Source organism: Pezoporus occidentalis, unplaced genomic scaffold (genome assembly GCF_034315485.1).
Source record: "Pezoporus occidentalis ecotype Australia unplaced genomic scaffold, CSIRO_AGI_Poc_V1 ctg240, whole genome shotgun sequence".
NCBI classification, from domain to species: Eukaryota; Metazoa; Chordata; class Aves; order Psittaciformes; family Psittacidae; genus Pezoporus; species Pezoporus occidentalis.
Window position 1 is genome coordinate 941220 of NW_026914286.1, and position 18555 is coordinate 959774.

At 36.7% G+C, this 18555-nt stretch overlaps 1 long non-coding RNA gene across 1 annotated transcript; it reads left to right on the plus strand.

Annotated features, from left to right (window-relative positions):
• The first annotated feature begins 1298 nt into the window (after positions 1–1298).
• On the plus strand, positions 1299–17936 carry LOC134165511 (uncharacterized). The gene is made up of 3 exons (XR_009965566.1): positions 1299–1400; positions 13906–13947; positions 17793–17936. It is a non-coding gene; the product is annotated as an uncharacterized LOC134165511 (long non-coding RNA).
• Positions 17937–18555: the final 619 nt, after the last annotated feature.

Here is an 18555-nt window from a genome sequence, read left to right on the forward strand (position 1 = left end):
TAAGCTTGTCATTACAAGGAGCAGCTTGTGCAGCTGTGTTCAGGTGGCACTGCACGGTGACCTGTACTTCCCTTGCCAATCAGGACAATGAGGAGAGAAAACAGATAACAGTCAGAATGCTGCAGATATTGAGGTAAAGAATCACAAAGTGAATTGTTTTTGGCAAAGATAATCTTTTCCCTTGATTTAACAGCCAAAATATGGCTAAAATTTTCCACCACCTTGTCACAAGTTCCATGGGAAGTGACGTCTGAGCTCTCGATACAGAGCATTGGGTACACCTTTCCAGATTTCTCTGAAAAGACTAGAGGCTGTTTAACTTAGACTTACATTGTGGTCATCTCAGTGAAACAATATTTATAGAATAAAGTTAGACAATGTTCAAAACTGCTGTACACAATCAAGGTAAATGTATGAACTTGCTATTAAAAAGAAAAAGAAATAGTTACAATTTCTTGAAAGCATTTTGTGTAGTGAAACCACTCTTAAAAACCACTCAGATGTTTCTATTGCTCAGCATCATTATCTAACACATAGGATGATCATATATGATAGTAAATTTGAGTAGGTAATGCTTATAGTAAATATGGAAGATGTATAGTGCTACCTACCATGAATTTCCTCATACTTTGTAATATAAACTGGCTGCATAGAAAGAATAGCACAAACAAGTTTGAAACCATGCTTCAGAAAAGTAAGCATGATGCTGCACTAACACATCACCATGAAATCAATACTGAGACTCTTGTAAAAGATTCTCAAGAAACATTCATTCTGTGAAACAAGTTGCTTCCATAAGGTATCTGAGAAGAGCTAATCCTGCATTATTCGTTGTTTGACTAAGGACTGATGAACACACAAAGTAGATCATAGACGTGGGGAAAATAATGTGTCAAGAAGTGGTTTTCACAAGTGACTGCTCTTCATGAGATCAAAATACTTATCCTCATTGGAAAAGCAAAGGGAAATAGGACAAGATTAATTAAGGTAACCATGGGTTTTATTCAGTTAGTTATAAAATTTCAATTTGTAGAAACCAAACTGAGAATGCATAACTAGTTGAACTCAATGTTTTGTGCCTCTAAAAGAATGAATTAAGACCTGTAGGGTGTAACTGTGTTTAGAAGAACTATTATGTTGCTATGTGGTACAGGGACAACCCTGATTAGCCTTGATTAGTACCAATGCACAAATGTCAAGGTAGGGTTTAGCTCTCTGGCATAAGATTTTCCATACTTATGGGAGTGAGGAAAAGCTTTTCTAGAAGTAATGAGAAACAAGCTACTATTCCACATTTTAAAATGAAACTGAGAACTAATCTCCTCTAAATTAAGTGTTCATTTACTTTTTTCTTTTTTAAATGCTGTTCAGTGCAGGAAGACATGCAGATTGAGAAGCCTGTAAGTATGCTGGCTGGCTGGGTGCCAATTGCTCAAAAAAAAACCTTATATGAAGATTTAGTAGTTTCAGCTTATATACTGTTACATGTTTTTAGTGATGCCTGAGATAATAACTATGATATAATTGAAATGTGATGAATACAATTATGTTTAGCTGACTTCCTGTACACAGATGATTTCTAACTCAATAGATAAACATTCAGTTGTTAGAAAGCAGACATATAATGAGAAGAAAAATACCATGTCTGGTCCTACATCTGAGAGTATGGAATGCCAGCACAGGAAAAACTAAAAAGAAGATATTTTACTAACATAATAAGTGAAAAAAGATAATAAAAACCATGGAGCTGTGTTCAATAATAGAGAGAAGATAATTCTCAGTTATTGTGTGAAAAAAACTTTTCAGTTGTACTGGGACACTACTTTGATGTGTTCCCATGTGAGGTCTGAATTTTCATTTAATTCCCAATAGGGTTTAATTTTTTTCTATTTTTTTTTTTCAAATTAAATATTGGATGATATTGAAGTTCATCTAATTTTCTGTAAAGACCTTTTAATTTTCAGTCTATTTCTGGCTTTGTGTAGCTATTAATCATATTCTACCTGAGAAAAGCTGTGACTTCCTCACTTCATCTTCCTCAGCCAAACTTTGAACATGGTTTATTCATAAAACACATTATACATTTTCTGCTAAAGAAACAAAAAACACCTGGAAGACAGTTAGAAGATGACAGAGATGATATGGAATAATAAAAAATATGTCTGAAAGAGATCTTAAGGGTTTATTTGATGCATTCTCTGCCTTATTCCAGGATCAATTATCATCTCTCAAAAACATTTGTCTAGCTTACTGTTAGAGAAATCTCTGCTGATTGTCATTTGAAACGTCTCTGAACTCTATTAAAAGTTTCTTTTTGGCATTTACCCAAAATCTGTGCCTTGAGACTTATGCCAAAAATTTTAAGGTTGAATCCATAACTGATGCTCAGAACATTACATTCATTTATTTTATGAATCTCTTTTACACACTGCAAGATTTCTTTAATATAAAAATGTCAGGGAATATACTAGGGAGAAGAAGGTCAGCCCATCTTATTTTTCCGCATATACTCCTTCGTAACCAGTTCTTATCGGCTAGCCTTAGATACAGAATAGTTAGGTGTACCTTTGGACACAATAGAGATAATTTTAGTATTACCTCTTTCAGTCCTTTCTAAATTTTTTCTTGTTCTTTCACTAGATGAGACTGTTTCCAGATTTCCTGCTGTTGCTTACTTTTTCCTTGACATTATAGAATCATAGAACAGTTAGGGTTGGAAAGGAACTTAAGATCATCTAGTTCCAAAACCCCTGCCACGAGCAGGGACACTTCACACCAGATTATGTCACCCAAGGCTCTGTCCAGCCTGGTCTTGAACATTGCCACGGTTGGAGCATTTACCACTTCTCTGGGCAACCTGTTCCAGTGCCTCACTACCCTTACCGTAAAGAACTTCTTCCTTATATCCAATCCAAACTTCCCCTTTATAAGTTTTAACCCATTACCCCTTGTCCTATCACTACAGTCCCTGATGAAGAGTCCCTCTCTAACATCCTTGAGGCCCCCTTCAGATACTGGAAGGCTGCTCTGAGGTCTCCAAGCAGCTTTCCCTTCTCCAGGCTGAACAGCCCCAATTTTCTCAGCCTGTCTTCATACAGGAGGTGCTCCAGCTCCCTTATTATCCTTACGTCCCTCCTCTGGACTTGTTCTAACAGTTCCATGTCCTTGTTATGTTGAGGACACCAGAACTGCACACAGTACTCTATGTGAGGCCTCACGAGAGCAGAGTAGAGGGGTAGGATCACCTCCTTCGACCTGCTGGTCACACTTCTTTTGATGCAGCCCAGTATACAGCTGGTTTCCTGGGCTATGAGTGCACACTGCCAGATCATGTTCAGTTTCTCATCTGCAAACACCTCCAAGTCCTTCTCTGCAGGGCTGCTCTGAACCACTTATCATCAGACAACTGACTCCAATTTTGTAATAAGCTGTGAATAACTATTGTTTTACTATGTATCAAATTTTTCCTTTTCAAACTAGTTTGCCATCCAGCTTAGTGTTTTCCTATCTATAGCATGTGCCTCTACTTTGTTTAAGTGTTATGAAAGAGAAAACCAAAAGTTTATGAATGTTTGTCCTGGGTTCATCAGTAGCAGTCATTTTTCTCCTTCTTAGTAGCTGGTGCAGCACTGTGGTTTTGACTCTTAGCCTGGCAACAGCACTGATAACACCAGTGGTTTTAGTTGTTGCTAAGTCATGTTTAGTCTGACCAAGGACTTTCTGAGTTTCATACTCCGCCAGGGAGAAGGGGAAGCTGGGGGGAGCAGAGACAGGACATCTGACCCAAACAAACCAAAGAGGTATTCCATACCACAGCATGTCAGTGGCAAACAATGATAGGACAAGGGGTAATGGGTACAAACTGGAACACAAGAGGTTCCACTTAAACTTGAGAAGAAACTTCTCAGTGAGGGTGACGGAACACTGGAACAGGCTGCCCAGGGAGGTTGTGGAGTCTCCTTCCCTGGAGATATTCAAAACCCGCCTGGACATATTCCTGTGTAACATTATCTAGGTGTTCCTGCTCCGGCAGGGGGATTGGACTAGATGATCTTTCGAGGTCCCTTCCAATCTCTAGCATACTGTGATACTGTGATGTCATGCCCAGTGTACAAACTGGGGGCAGTTACCCAGAAGGGCTAGATCGCTGCTTGGGTCTGGCTGGGTATCTGTCAGCGGGTGGTGAGAGGTTGTATTCTCTTTCCTTGTTATTTCCCTTATCATTATTATTATTGGTGGGAGCAGTAGTGGTTTGTGTTATACCTTAGTTACTGGACTGTTCTTATCTCAACCCATGGGAGTTACATTCTTTTGATTCTCCTCCCCATCCCTCCAGGAGCTGGGAGAGGAAGAAGGCAGGGGAGTGAGCTAGTGGCTGTGTGGTTCTGAGTTACTGGCAGGGCCTAAACCACAATGATGTATATATTGCATATACTTTTTCCACTTTCCATTAAAGATTGTTCTTTCTGCCACAGAGGAAATGAAATTGTTTCAACCTGGTTTGTTCTTATAATAGGCCAAAATTATCTGAGTTATTTCATTGCCTCTGGACACTGGAACTTAGATTTTGCATACCTGAGGAGAGACTTTTATGCAGATCACTGCAAATCTTCAGCAATTCTTATAACCTAATTTCCTTTTTTGGTTGCTGTTTAAATACTTAATTTTAATAGTTAGAACAGTAGTTCTTTTTCGTATAATACTCGTGTTGCTCTTGGTGCCTTAATGTGAGACCTTGGAACCTACTGTTTCAATCTCAGTCACATTTCATGTGAATTACAGGTGTATTTGTTTAAAGTAAAGATTTCACTTGACTGGAAGAAAATAAAGCTTTTATTTATAATCATGCCTTTGTGCAGTGGTTTAATGTCATTTAGAACAGGTACGCTGCAATTCTCATTTCCACTGCCGGAATGAGACATACTTGGAAATGAAGATTGTTTATTTTTCCTTCTATTCTACAAAACAAGAAATTCACATTTTTAAAACAACTAAATATACACACAAATATTTTACCCAAAGGCTGTACCTTTGCTGAAGGGAATTGCTTTTACAGTAAATCAGCCAACAAGTTTTCTAGCTTCTTTGTGTAGTCATGAGCTTAGCTATGTCAAGAGGTAAAACTAATTGCCTTGGTACCACAAAGATATGAAACTTTGAAAAACAAATTCTTGCATGTTTCCACTCAGAAAACACATGTGTTTTTAAGAAGGAAAGCCAGAATATCTATGCCTGATTTTTACTAGCTCAATAATGAGCTTGATTTAGTAAAAGCATTGATAATCATACCAAATATACCAAAGTGTAATTGACTAGAACAAACACTTAAATATGAATTAACCCTTTCTCACTTCTTTCTTAGAATATCAGTAAATTTTACCACAATAAATGCATCTCCTACATATGATTGACTGGAAGCAGATTTCTGTATGGTGACAGGAATATCACAGGAATTTTAAACAGAAAAAAAGTTTATTTACGATAGATAGAGGAAGAAAAATTATTATTTTCCTCCATATGTATCCTTCCTGACTGCAATCTGTCTTTTATTAGCTTGTTTTCTGAACACTAAGGTAATGTAGATATGAGCCAGACTTAGCTTAGACTGTCATACAAAAGCCCTAGTCTAGCAAAAAACCCACCAAGCCCCTTATTGTCATATGTATCAGATCAAGTTTAATCCTTCCATCTAAAGCCCACTTCTAGTAGAAATGTCCTATCATGTGCTTACATATAGAAATCTATAGAAATGTCCTACTTTTTTTTTCTTTTCTATATTCATATGTTATTTTCAATAGTTCTGCAGAAGGCATTTAAAATTTAATGGTTTGGTAAGCTTTTTTTGGCAGTGAAAGGGAAAAACAGCAGTGAAAGAAGCACATTATAGAATCATAGAATCACAGAATAGGGTTGGAAAGGACCTTAAGATCATCTAGTTCCAACCCCCTGCCATGGGCAGGGACACCTCACACTAAACCATCTCACTCAAGGCTTTATCCAACCTGGTCTTGAACACTGCCAGGGATGGAGCATTCACAACTTCCCTGGGCACCCTATTCCAGTGCCTCACCACCCTCACAGTAAAGAATTTCTTCCTTATATCCAATCTAAACTTACCCTGTTTAAGTTTTAACCTGTTACCCCTTGTCCTGTCACTACAGTCCCTAATGAAGAGTCCCTTCCCCAGTATCCCTAAAGGCCCCCTTCAGATACTGGAAGGCTGCTATGAGGTCTCCACACAGCCTTCTCTTCTCCAGGCTGAACACCCCCAGCTTTATCAGCCTATCTTCATACAGAAGGTGCTCCAGTCCCCTGATCATCCTCGTGGCCCTCCTCTGGACTTGTTCCAACAGTTCCATGTCCTTTTTATGTTGAGGACACCAGAACTGCACACAATAATCCAGGTGAGGTCTCACAAAAGCAGAGTAGAGGGGCAGGATCACCTCCTTTGACCTGCTGGTCACACTCCTTTTGATGAAGCCCAGGATATGGTTGCGTTTCTGGGCTGCAAGTGTACACTGGTGGCTCATGTTCATTTTCTCATAAACCAGCACCTCCAAGTCCTTCTCCACAGGGCTGTTCTGAACCTCTTCTCTGCCCAACCTGTAGCTGCATCTGGGATTGTCCTGACCCAGGGTGAAGGACCATGTACTTTGCTTGGTTAAACTTCATGAGGATCTCGAATTTGACCATCTCATGATCACTAAATCCAAGGCTGCCCTGGAGCGTCACATTTCCAACGAGCCCTTCCCTGTTGTTTAGCACGAGGTCAAGCATGGCACCTCTCCTTGTTGGCTAATCTATTACTTGCAGAAGGAAGTTGTCTTCCACACAATTGAGGAAACTCCTGGATTGCTTGTGCCGGGCCATACCATTGTTCCAACAGATGTCAAGGTGGTTGAAGTCACGCATGAGAACAAGGGCCTGTGAGCGTGAGGCTTTTCCTATCTGTCTATGGAGTGCTTCATCCGCAGGTTCTCCTTGATCAGGCGGTCTGTAACAGATCCCCACAGTAATGTCTCCCATAGCTATATTCCCTTTAACCCTGACCCACAAACTCTCTGTGGACTGCTCACCTGTCCCCAGACAGAGTTCCATACTCTCCAGCCTATCCCTAACATAAAGGGCAACTCCCTCTCCCCGCCTGCCGGGCCTGTCTTTTCTAAAGCGCCTGTAACCTTCCATTCCAACACTCCAGTCATAGGAGCCATCTCACCATGTTTCTGTGATGCCTATTATATCATACTCCTGTAGACGTGCACACATCTCTAATTCCTCTTGTTTGTTCCCCATGCTATGGGCATTTGTATAGAGGCGTCTGAGCCGAGCTCCAAATGAAGCCGGCTCATTGGCTGGAGCGGCTGGAATATAGCTACATTGCTCAGAGCATTTATTATAGGTTCTGGCAACTGACTGGGTGTGTTGGGATGGAATGATGCCCCCCTCCCCCAACCCATCTAGTTTAAAGCCTCCTTGACCAGTCTGGCAAGCCTCCTACCAAAACTGCTCTTTCCCTTCATCAGACCAGCTCCACCAGCCCCCAGTAGACCTGGCCTACAAGCTTGGGTCCCATGTTCAAGACACCCAAACCCCTGACTATGACACCACCCTTTTAACCAGTTATTAACCTGGCTAATCCTCTTAACTTTTTTTAGGTCCTCCCCTGCATCCTGGAGAATTGATGAAAAGACTATCTGAGCTCCAGAGCCCCTAACCACCTCCGCCAGGACTCTGTAGTCCTTCTTTATGTTCCCCAGGCTACTACTATATATATCCCTAACACCCACATGAAGCACTAGAAGCAGGTAGTAGTCAGTGGGACTTACTAGAGCAGGCAGCCTCTCTGCAACATGGCAGACTTTTGTACATTTTTTTGTACATTAGACTGTACAGCCTAAAGATGAATGAAACCAGTTCAGGTCACTGTCAGCTCCTTGTTAAATTAAATTAGAGAAAAAGTTTCACTGAGATTCTGAAACATCCTTTTAGCTTCTACCATTTCACAGAGGTTTTATTTTTCAAATTTATCCTGGAATCAGAAGTGTGGATGTTTTAATGATAGGAAATAGCTTCTAACCACATTTAACTGCTTAAGCAAATTCTTGTAGTTAATTGCATGTCAAAATTATCTCCTGGTATTTTGAAGAACTGGGTGTACTGAGGGTCAAGATGTAACAACATCTAAACCATGTCTTTTATAGAACCTTTGACCTTACGTTGTTCTACTTGACTCCTTAAGAAAGACAAGGAATTGGCCTTTTGCAGATTCCCCTTATGTTTGCTGATAACAAATATAGTCCTATGTTCTGTGCTCTTTATATTTACCTGTTCTTGAAGTAGATGTTATTGTTATTAGGTAAAAGGTTTTTCTAATGGGTCTAATAATTTAGGTGTGTGAATTTTTGTGCTTCAAACCAAGATATCATTTTTCTTGTTTGCAATTTGGGGAAAAATAAAAAATAAAAATCCATTTCCAACGCCTTAGGTTGGAGTTTAAAGGCATTACTCAGAGAAACTGAAGATCTTGATTATGATTTCTGTTAAATAATTTATTGTTTCAACTATTGTGAAAGTACTTGCTCTCGTAAAATGTATGGTCAAATCTTGTGGATTAAAATGCTTGAAGCTAGCAGGGAAAGAACGACTTTGACCTGCTTATAAGTCTTCCTATGAAGTTTTCCATGTTTTCTATAATTATTTACAGCTGCCTGATAATTGATATAATTATAGTTGACAACACAGCATAAAAAAAAAAGCAGCTGTGAAGAAATCTGTGGCTGGAAGTGAGCATTGACTTACTTTAACTACCCTTTGTAAATAAACGGCTGTCTAACAGAAATATTTTTTTTTTTAATTAAAAAAATACTAAACACGGTGAATGCAGTCTAATGTTCACAGACTTGTTTCCAGTCTACAAGTTCAGGAGGGGGTTGTGGTTGTTTTGACTTTGATTTTTTTTTTTTTTTGAGAAGGTGTATGGTGTGTCAGATTTCAGTTTGAAGTACTTTGTATTTCCTTTGGCTGCCTTTTTATTTTCCAGAAACAAGATATAAACCTCAGCTTTCTCATCATCATTCAGCCATTCATTTTTTTCTTGGCTTTTGGTTTAATTTTTTGTTGTATTCAGCAACATGGAAGATTTGACTCTAGGTTTCATCTCAATATTCAATTTAAATGGATTACAGTTTGAATATAAATTGATTTTAAATGTCTTTTTCTTAGTCTGTTTTTATTCTATTTACAGTTCCCAATATCTACCTAGAGTTTAATGTCACTCTATTAAGACTTTTGTCTTAATATGCTATTTTAATATATTTAAAAAAAAGATAAAATTTCATCATTCAGTCACATTTACTACTTCAGTCATTCTTTTATATTTGATTTAGGGTTGACTCAGGATTAGTTTGTTCAAGCATCTTACTTATTAACTGTAAATGAACAGGTTCAAGATTGAATAATTTGTGCTAAGCTCAGTTTTTCTTAACTTTTTTAATCTTAAAAAAAAAAGGATCAAAATAATCCAAATGGAAAATTATGAGTTACCTATACCAAGTGAACATTTATATCTGCTACCTGTGAGGAAAGATTTGTTGTCAGTGTCTTGCATGTTTACCCTGTTGTTGAGTCATTTGCCTACTGGTTATGGCTAATATGCATGTTGGTATAATTAGTGTTACATATATTTTTCCATTATTCAGCACAGTGATGTCTTCAAATGTTTTTTTGTTGGGTTTTTTGGTTTGGGCTTTTTCCCCAGAAGTTCTAGAATCTGAATCTTATTTAGTCAATACGTCCTTTTTTGTTTCTTCATTTAAGGCCACTAATAACAGAGCTGATCATTCCCACGGGAAACAAGCAAACAAAAAAAGATAATTGCTTCACAGTTGACTGTTATTTGAAAAAAACTCAGTTGCTCTCTATCTATATTCTGTGTTGGTTCTCTCTGAACTTCTTACGCAGCAACAGTGGAATTACACAAGACGGAGTTACTCAGTTGTGGCCAGTTCCATCTGTATAAATACAGACAGTGAGAAATTTTATTTGTGAACCAGTTGTTATTGATTACAGTAGACAGATAAGTTTGACAATCAATAATTCAGAGTGGTAGCGATAGCTATCTGATGAATTTGATTTCACTCCTTCAATTTCCAGCTATGCTTCAGTTTAGGAAGTGCCTTGCTGTGAAACAGATTTGTATTCAGAAGCCTCTAAATTTTCATGTCTCTAAGAAACTCCATAGTGTAGCTTTCATCAAAAGAAACCTACTTTGCACAGCATAAGTTTCTAATTTTTGTTATAACTGAGCAATAGAACGGTGCCTGTTTCTGTTCAGGCTGTTCTACTAGGCTTTTAAGTGCTCTTGTACATAGATACTTGCTTCCACTTCAACACGTCTATGGTTTTAGCTAGTGGTTTCAGAGTTTGTTTAAAGATTATGGTCCAGTAATATCGCCAAGTAATAAGAGTTTCTTCCTGAACATTTTGTGCAAATAAGCTCTTTACAGCTGGGTTAATAGCACTTAATACACTAGCTGATATTTACATTGCTTTTATCCAGCCTGGAAATGGTTGTTTTCTTAGCATTTTACACAGAACAATAATAAGCTCCAACTGCTGCAGTATAAACAAGGAGGGTGGGTGCTGTTTATTATCTCATCTTACTTTTAAAATGCCATTTTTCTGCTTCATATTACTGAAGTGATGGGTTTACAATGATATGAACTGTAAGGGCTGCAATGTACTATTTAGTCATCAAATATATTAACTGGTTATCCTTTATGCACACCAGTGCTATATAAAATAATGAGTAAGCCATAAACAATAAAAAAAAACATTTAGCTGGTTTGAAGAGTTCTTTATTCACGGGCTGGAAGTAATGCAAGAGAATTCTCTATACTACTACCACCAACCAAGACATGCCATTTCTGAGCAGCAACAGGCAATGCAGGTTCTTCTTCCCCAGATGAATTGCTAACGACTGAACCAAACTCTTCAAAGGCCTTTGTTTTTGTCTCCCTTAAGTTATATGGCTTCAAGATATACAGTTTAATCACACAGATTAGTTTAAAATTTGGTGTCATTAATTCAACAACTTTATGCTCATTTGCCACAAACTGAAGACTCTAAAATGTAAACAACTGAACTATTTGATAAACTCAGATAAGACTGTTATGAATAAGGAGAGCATCATAGTATCAGTGAAAGAGCTAAATGTCCTCACCTCATCAAGTGCAAGAATGAAACAACCTTTTATGAGTTTTATATTCCACAGACTTTACTGCTTAGAAAACAATGAAAAGCAAAACAATATTTTTTGTAAGCACTATTTTAAGTGACGTCACAGCAGTGAAAGAACAAAGGCGAGCTATGTTTCACATATCTTGTCATTTGACACAAATTGGGACTGATAGAACAAAAGGGAAAACAAATTGAGTATTTTAAGTCAATCTTAGTAAAGCAAAATCATAATTACATTTATGTACCTACTTAAAAACAAGAGATAGTAATATTAAGGATTGCCTTTATATTCTTGCTGGGTTCACATCAAAACGGTGAAAACCATCACTCCTTATTTTAGTCATCTAAAATGTAAACACCAACCAACCTACCTAATCACCCAGGTTTTCTCAATGGACAGGAATAAGCATGATTCATTATGCCCACCTACATTAGATGTGAACTTTACAGTGGAGGTAATAATATTCCAGAGGTATCACTCTAGAGACTGTAGGGAAAGCCTAGAAGGTAAAATAGTATCTGTAGAGAAAGCCTAGAAGGTAAAAGAATATCTCCCTTTTAAATGGTTGAAGATTGAGAATGAGAATGTCATATTAAATATGTGTTTCCTTTGCTTCTAACAGTATAAACAGTATCCACTTTACCAAAATAATTGATACATGTATATAGTACAAAATCCAACAGCCACTTTGCATTGTGGAGTTATAAACCATCTGACTCAAAATGACTGACAATTTCAAATAAATAACTAATGCCATAGCTTAAGAACTATAGGACAGAAATGAAAGCCTGTGGCTAAAATAATATCTAATTAAATTGTATTAGAAAAAGTAAGAAAAAAACAGAGGATTAAATGACTGAAGCTCTGAGGAGAAAAATGTCTAAATAAAAGTATAACAAATATAATAAAAACTAATAAAAATAAAGTGAAGTTTTCTTTCAATCAACTTCTCTTCTTTTTGTCTTACTCTTTCACCACCCAATGTACAGTTTAGTTCAATTTTTTTCTGACTGCCAGTAACAAACTTCAACTATTAACACAGCCACGATATAGAAAGCGTAGCTAATCCTCTTTCCTTTTGATGAGACCATGTAGTTGCAAAGAAAAGGAATAGGGTAACTAATGACTCTACTGGGATATTCTTCTACAACTATTTAACTGTTCTTAGAGTCCAGGGGATGTTTGGTGGAAGAGAGAACATGTACAGTCGTCTCCTTAGTACAATTGTGTGATGAAATGCCATGCTACTTAATTTAATTTTTTGTTATTTTGCATTTGAATAACAAACATATATTAATAACATGCATTGTCAATTGCCATCCTCTGGAGCCTTCTCTGCACACAGATAAATGCTTCTGATTGGAACTGTTAGTTTTCAGGCATAATTAATAGGAGAAGTATAGGCATATGAACATCTGTGAACATAGAAGAGTCACCCTCACTCTGATGCTTGAGTGCCATTCTTTTAGAGAACATTTGTTAACAATGCTTCTCTAACCCAGGTATTCCATAGCAGAGACCCAGGCTTTAAATCTGATGATGTAATTTATTTGAGCAATACAGCTGTAGGAATTAGGTGCCTCTGGAGAAGAATCCTGAACAAAAAAACCCCACTGAACAATGATACCCTAATAATATTAGTTTCCTGCCCTTCACACAGCAGTTCAGTCCAATAATAACAGTGTCTGGGGTCTTCTTGCTCTCTACTGGGTCTCTTCACTGTCTCTTGGTGGGCTGTTTCTCCTCTTATTTCTAAGGTTGCAGCTTCTTCTGAGGAGATAGTGGCCTTCCTTGCTTTCTTATCTTAAGACACAAACTGGCTCTGGGACTTTTTTTTTTATTTAAGTAGGTAAAAAGATTAATGTATCTATGTGAATGTTCACAGCATGTGGTCTGAGGTTTCAGGCACATCTAACTACTAATGCTAAGTATGTTAAACTGAGTGAATAATTTCCTTTATTCCTTTATGCATTAAAAGAATATGAGAGAGTGCATAAGAGGTAGAATATGTGAAAACTTTTGTAGAAAACTTCTCTTGAATGTTGTAATATTTTCCATCAACCCAAACCAACTTTGTCTTACCCTCAGTTTGAGTCTACATCCCATGTTCAGGTTGCAGGTTTGAGTCTTCATGAAGGTTGTAAACCCACAACATTTTAAAGAGTGAATATGCAATAAGTCAAAGAGAAAATTATAGTAAATTGACATATCTGCTTTATATATCTCTTTATATATACCAGCAGAATCTTGAGTATGTGTATTAATAAAACTAATGCTGCTAATTATTCTAACTGAAAATAAGTGGCTTAGGAGAAATTCTTCTGACCATAATTCCATTTAATGCAGCTCTATAGTCATGTTCATAGAAGACCAGAATTAGAATTTCTGCAGATTGTATGTAAATGGTTAATTTTTCTGCAGGTTTAATTAAACTTTGGGATACTGAATTCCAGATGTATTTGGTGGAGTGGCAGATGACTTGAAAAGAAGGGATTCTTCTTAGTCTTTTTTCACACATCAGCAAATAATTTTGTTTTATCTAGCAGATTAAGCTCATTTTATAAAGAATGTAGCTCTTTATATGTTCTAGTCTGATCCACCACAACTAGTAATTATATACATTTGCAGTGCTTTTAGAACCTAACCATATATCTGTTTTTTTCCAGAAACAAGGAGAAGCATTTCTTCAAAATATAGATAGCACTTGGGTAAGTGACTATCTGGTTGCTGGAAGAGTCAGAATGAAGGGCATGAGGCATGTGTTGAGGAAAGGTAGTCCTATGGAACCTTACTAGATAAGAAACAGATATTACTATTTCCTGAATTGTAGTCATTTTTCAGAATCACTTAGTAATGAAAGAATTTCTGTGTTTGAATTTCTCAACTCACTGATCTTTGAGAGTTTCACATACAAAATAGACTCATTTGATTCCAACTCTCACTGAGCTGAATATTTAAAGAGCTTATTTTATTATATTCAAAATATGCATAATTAAAATTACCCTTAAATGCAGATCTATGGTCTTGAAGTGCCCTGCTAGAAGCATGATATACATTTTTTTACTCTTGAAAAAAAGAAAGCAGTAAATTATATTAATATAAATTACTTTAAATAGCTATTGATTGATATTTGCACTGTGATAATACTTAGGAGATGGCTTCAGATATATATATATATAGTACAACCATAAAACACAGCTACTGCCTCAGAAAAAGTTTGTAATTGAATGTAAGGTAAGGTAAGAGGCACCAGATGAATGCATACAGGCAGGGAAGTACAAGGAACTGACACAGTGTTGGTCAGCATGATGGGCAATGGTTTCAGAAGCCCGACTTAAAAGCTTCATGTTGAACAGATCAAACACAAAAGTTGTGTGTGATTATTCAGCACCAGGTGGATCTTTGTACTAGAAAGTTCAATAGCCTGTGGCTTGAGAACATCAGTCTGTGGTAAAGATCTTAAAAAAAAGAAGACAAAAAGAAACATACCTTAAAAAGAAAACGCTATTTTATCTACATTCAAATCCTTTTGATTTCTCAGCTCTTCATTTTCCCTTCCCAGTGGACTTCAACTTGAATAAGAATGGAAAAAAATATAGCCAAATAATCCCAAGGTAACTAACAATGTGACAAAAGAGTCAAAGAAGAGTTAGCAAGTTTTAAAATTTTATACCATCAATTATAAGAATCACAGGTATTATTGGACTCAGGTAAGTGTAGCATAAACAAAGAATGCTATCCAAAGTGCACTCCCTATATGATGTAATTAGTTGAATCAACATGTTTTTGATCCAGGACACTTTAGGAAACTGTGCGATGGGAACAATATGCCATCTATTTGAGCTTTGTTTTAGTGACAAGAATCCAGATACTCAAAAGCATATAAACACTGATTTTGTCTGGGACTCTGCTTTGTCTGGTAACTTCAGTACTTGAGGAAAATCCTCTTCTTGTGCAATAATATCTAGGATAGTAGAGTAGGATCCCTAAATATAGACTAATAAAGACTTGACGACTCATTTAAACAGTTTAATTTTGATGTCTGACTTGTAAATTTTTCACAAAAGAGAGCTTGACCATTTCCAAATATGAATGACCTCAGAATAAACCACTTAGATATGTGGATTTCAGGATAGAAGTGAAACCAGTGGCAGTGGCAAGAACTCAGCACAACTGAGAACTGCACGTTTGGGTTTTTGTTTTTTTTTTTTTTAGAAGGAAAAGACATTCAAAAACAGCAAAAGAATTTAGGAACACACATTTTAGTTTTTTTTGTTTGTTTGCTTATTTCAACTTTAGTGCCTAACCAGAGGTAATAATAAAGGTCATTTTACCTGTGTCTCTGGATCATATGAGCTAACATTCAAATTATTCCAGCTAACTTGTTGATTTAGAAAGTAAATTTTTCTTAATAGGTTTTAAGGATTGAGTGGCCTAACCTGCTACAAGTCAGAAACTTGTCTCTGGCTATGTCTTGGTGACCTAAAAATTCAAATACCTTCAACTAAATCCTTTACATATTCATAGTGGTGATGATCAGCACTCATTTCACCTATTTTCAGACAAGATGTACATTATAACGTCATAATTATTTCAGAAAAGAATGGCATTTAGATGAGGAACCTTGGGTTTAATTGTCAGTAATGCTGTTCAAACTACCAAACAAATTTGTTCTCAATGCCATGCGCTTCGTATGTTCTTATTTCTGTGCACATTTTCTCTTAAAAAGATTAAGTATTACTATTCCCTAGATCAGAGGGGTCATAAGTGCAGAGACCTGGTTTATGAGGTTTTCATCTACTGATGAGCATTTAACGTGTTTCTAAGGTTTGTTCACTAAAGAAAGATGTTTTTGCAGTTAACTACTGTAAACAAGGAACCCTACTACTTTAAAGTGACAGATTTTGTTTGTTTTATTTTAGATGTAGAGGGCATTCAAGGCAAGTTCCACTGCAAGATTTAGATACTAAAACAAAATAAGTTTGAGCCGCTGAGGGGAAATTGTAATTGCAAAATCCTGACTCACCTTCTGAGCTGGAGACACCTAATCTCTATAAAGTCTTCAACATTTGATGCTAAATCTCTCCAGGTGCCTATTAAGTCACTGCACGTGCCCAGAACTGTCCTGTAGTTGGCAGGCTTAAGCAGCTCAGCACTTAGATCATGTCTGAGCTCAGTTTAGATTGAGAAACTAGGAGGAGTGAAGTCTGAATCATGCCAAAAACTCAATCCAGTAAACACTCCCAGCAGCCATAGGACATGGCAGGACCACTCTCTTCACACACTACAAATCTAAAGTAGGTCAAATTTAGACCACAGACAGAGAAGAGAAGCCTCTCCCTTTTTTCCTATGCTGCATATTGCTTACTGACTTACTACTTAGTGCACCCACTGAGTAGGTTGGGCTCCCAGATTCAATCCTATCCTTTCACTGCAAACAATGATCTGCATCTTTCAAAGCTCATGTCCTAGTCACCAGACAATAGTCTCCTGAAGTGTGGGAAGGCAATCTGCATGTGTCTTGTGAAGATGTTCTCAGGCAGATAAAAGTGCAGGGTATACTGGACCAGAGAGGAAGCACTAGAGGATGAATGTGACTTTGTATTCTAGTGTGTAGACTACTTTGGAAGACCTTGAATCTGCCTTCAGCTTCCAGGACTATTTTTGTTTTTAATATGAAATGTTTATTACATTAAATCTTACATTCTTTCTTTTTTTTTTTTTTTTAATGTAATATAAAATTTCACATACTTCAGGATCATGTAGCAGGTTCCTTCCTTTTGTGCCTTTACTACAATCAGTAATGTTAAATCAGGAAATAATTTTGCAGCTGCTCACAACCCATGAAATACAAAACAGAACTTGGCTTACATTACAAATGTCCTAGGCACCTGACCCAACATGTTATCTGATGTCAAAAGACATCCATTTATTACATGCTCATTTGGTCAACTGAGAATCTCACCCCTCAGATTCTGTTGACTATAGACAACTCTAATTTGATTAAAATCCAATTAAATTAGTCAAGAAAGAGGTTCTTCATTTTTTCAGCTTCCCTACATTTTTTTAATCTTAGTTTTTAAGTCTACTTTTAACACTCTTAGCTATAGGCCAACTGATCTATAAGTCACTGGAGGCTTAATTACAGCATATACTAATTATGTGCTTAGCTCTAAAGCTTTTAATAAAGAAAAGCATTTCTTTAAATATATCTAATTAGATAAAGTATCTGTTCTGGTTTATCCACATTTGGCATCAAAATGAAAAAAATGCAGGAAAAAATATTTTTTTTTTCATGTATTCTTGAACTAGGTGGTCCCTTGTCTTCTTGAGCTTCCAATACAAATGAAAGCAGCATTATAATTAGATCAAGTTTCACTCATAAGTTAAGGGCCTTGGACATCTCTATGCATGAAAAAAAAAGTATATATCTGACAATAGCCACAGAGGTTTAACTACCTCTATGTATTCCCAGTCCTGAAAATTGTTCTGCAACTATAAAAATAAGTTACTTAGGACTGTTATATTAATCTTTCTTTTTTTTTTTTTTTAGGAAAAGAGAAGATATTTAGTCCTTCTGAGGAGTAAGCAAGATATCAAAAGCACATGTAAGTAACTTCTAACTCCAAGAGCAGGAATGTATCTAAAAATTATAAATGTTATTAGTTTTATAGGAGACAGAAGGGAAATTGTAAAAACATGGGGAGAACCACAGGTGCTGTCCAGTATTGCTGTGATTTTTTCTTTTACCTCTATAGTTTGTATCCACCTTATCTTTCCATTTGCCTGATAGAAAGAATAGTTGTACAGGAATACTTTTTTCCCCCTCATTTCAACAAGACAGAGTAGAGAAGGGTGAGTATGCAGTATTCAAAGATAAGGAATGGCTTCCATCTATGTAGAGATTAAATAGTTTAAGATTCCTAAAACATATAATGGAGAAGGTTATGGCAGACATCTATGAAATCATTAAATCTATGCAAATGATGACTTGAAAAGGATAAACTAATTCAAAACAGCAAGCTGCTCATTTAATCAGGTGTTGTGGTAGATTTATTGCAAGAAATAGCAATCTAAAGGAGTTAATTATGAAACAAATAAACTTATGGGGTATTGGCACAGGTTGCAATGAACACACAAAAAACATGAATTCAAAATAGGTCTGTAGAAGTTAGTAGAGCATAGATGGATTTAAATTCTGACTGAAACTGCCTGAATTGCTGATTACAAAGAGCTGGGTAATCACTCTGTACATGCTTATTTTTCTGCATTTACTCTAAATATATGCCATTGGTCACTGTCCAGGACAAAAGAGT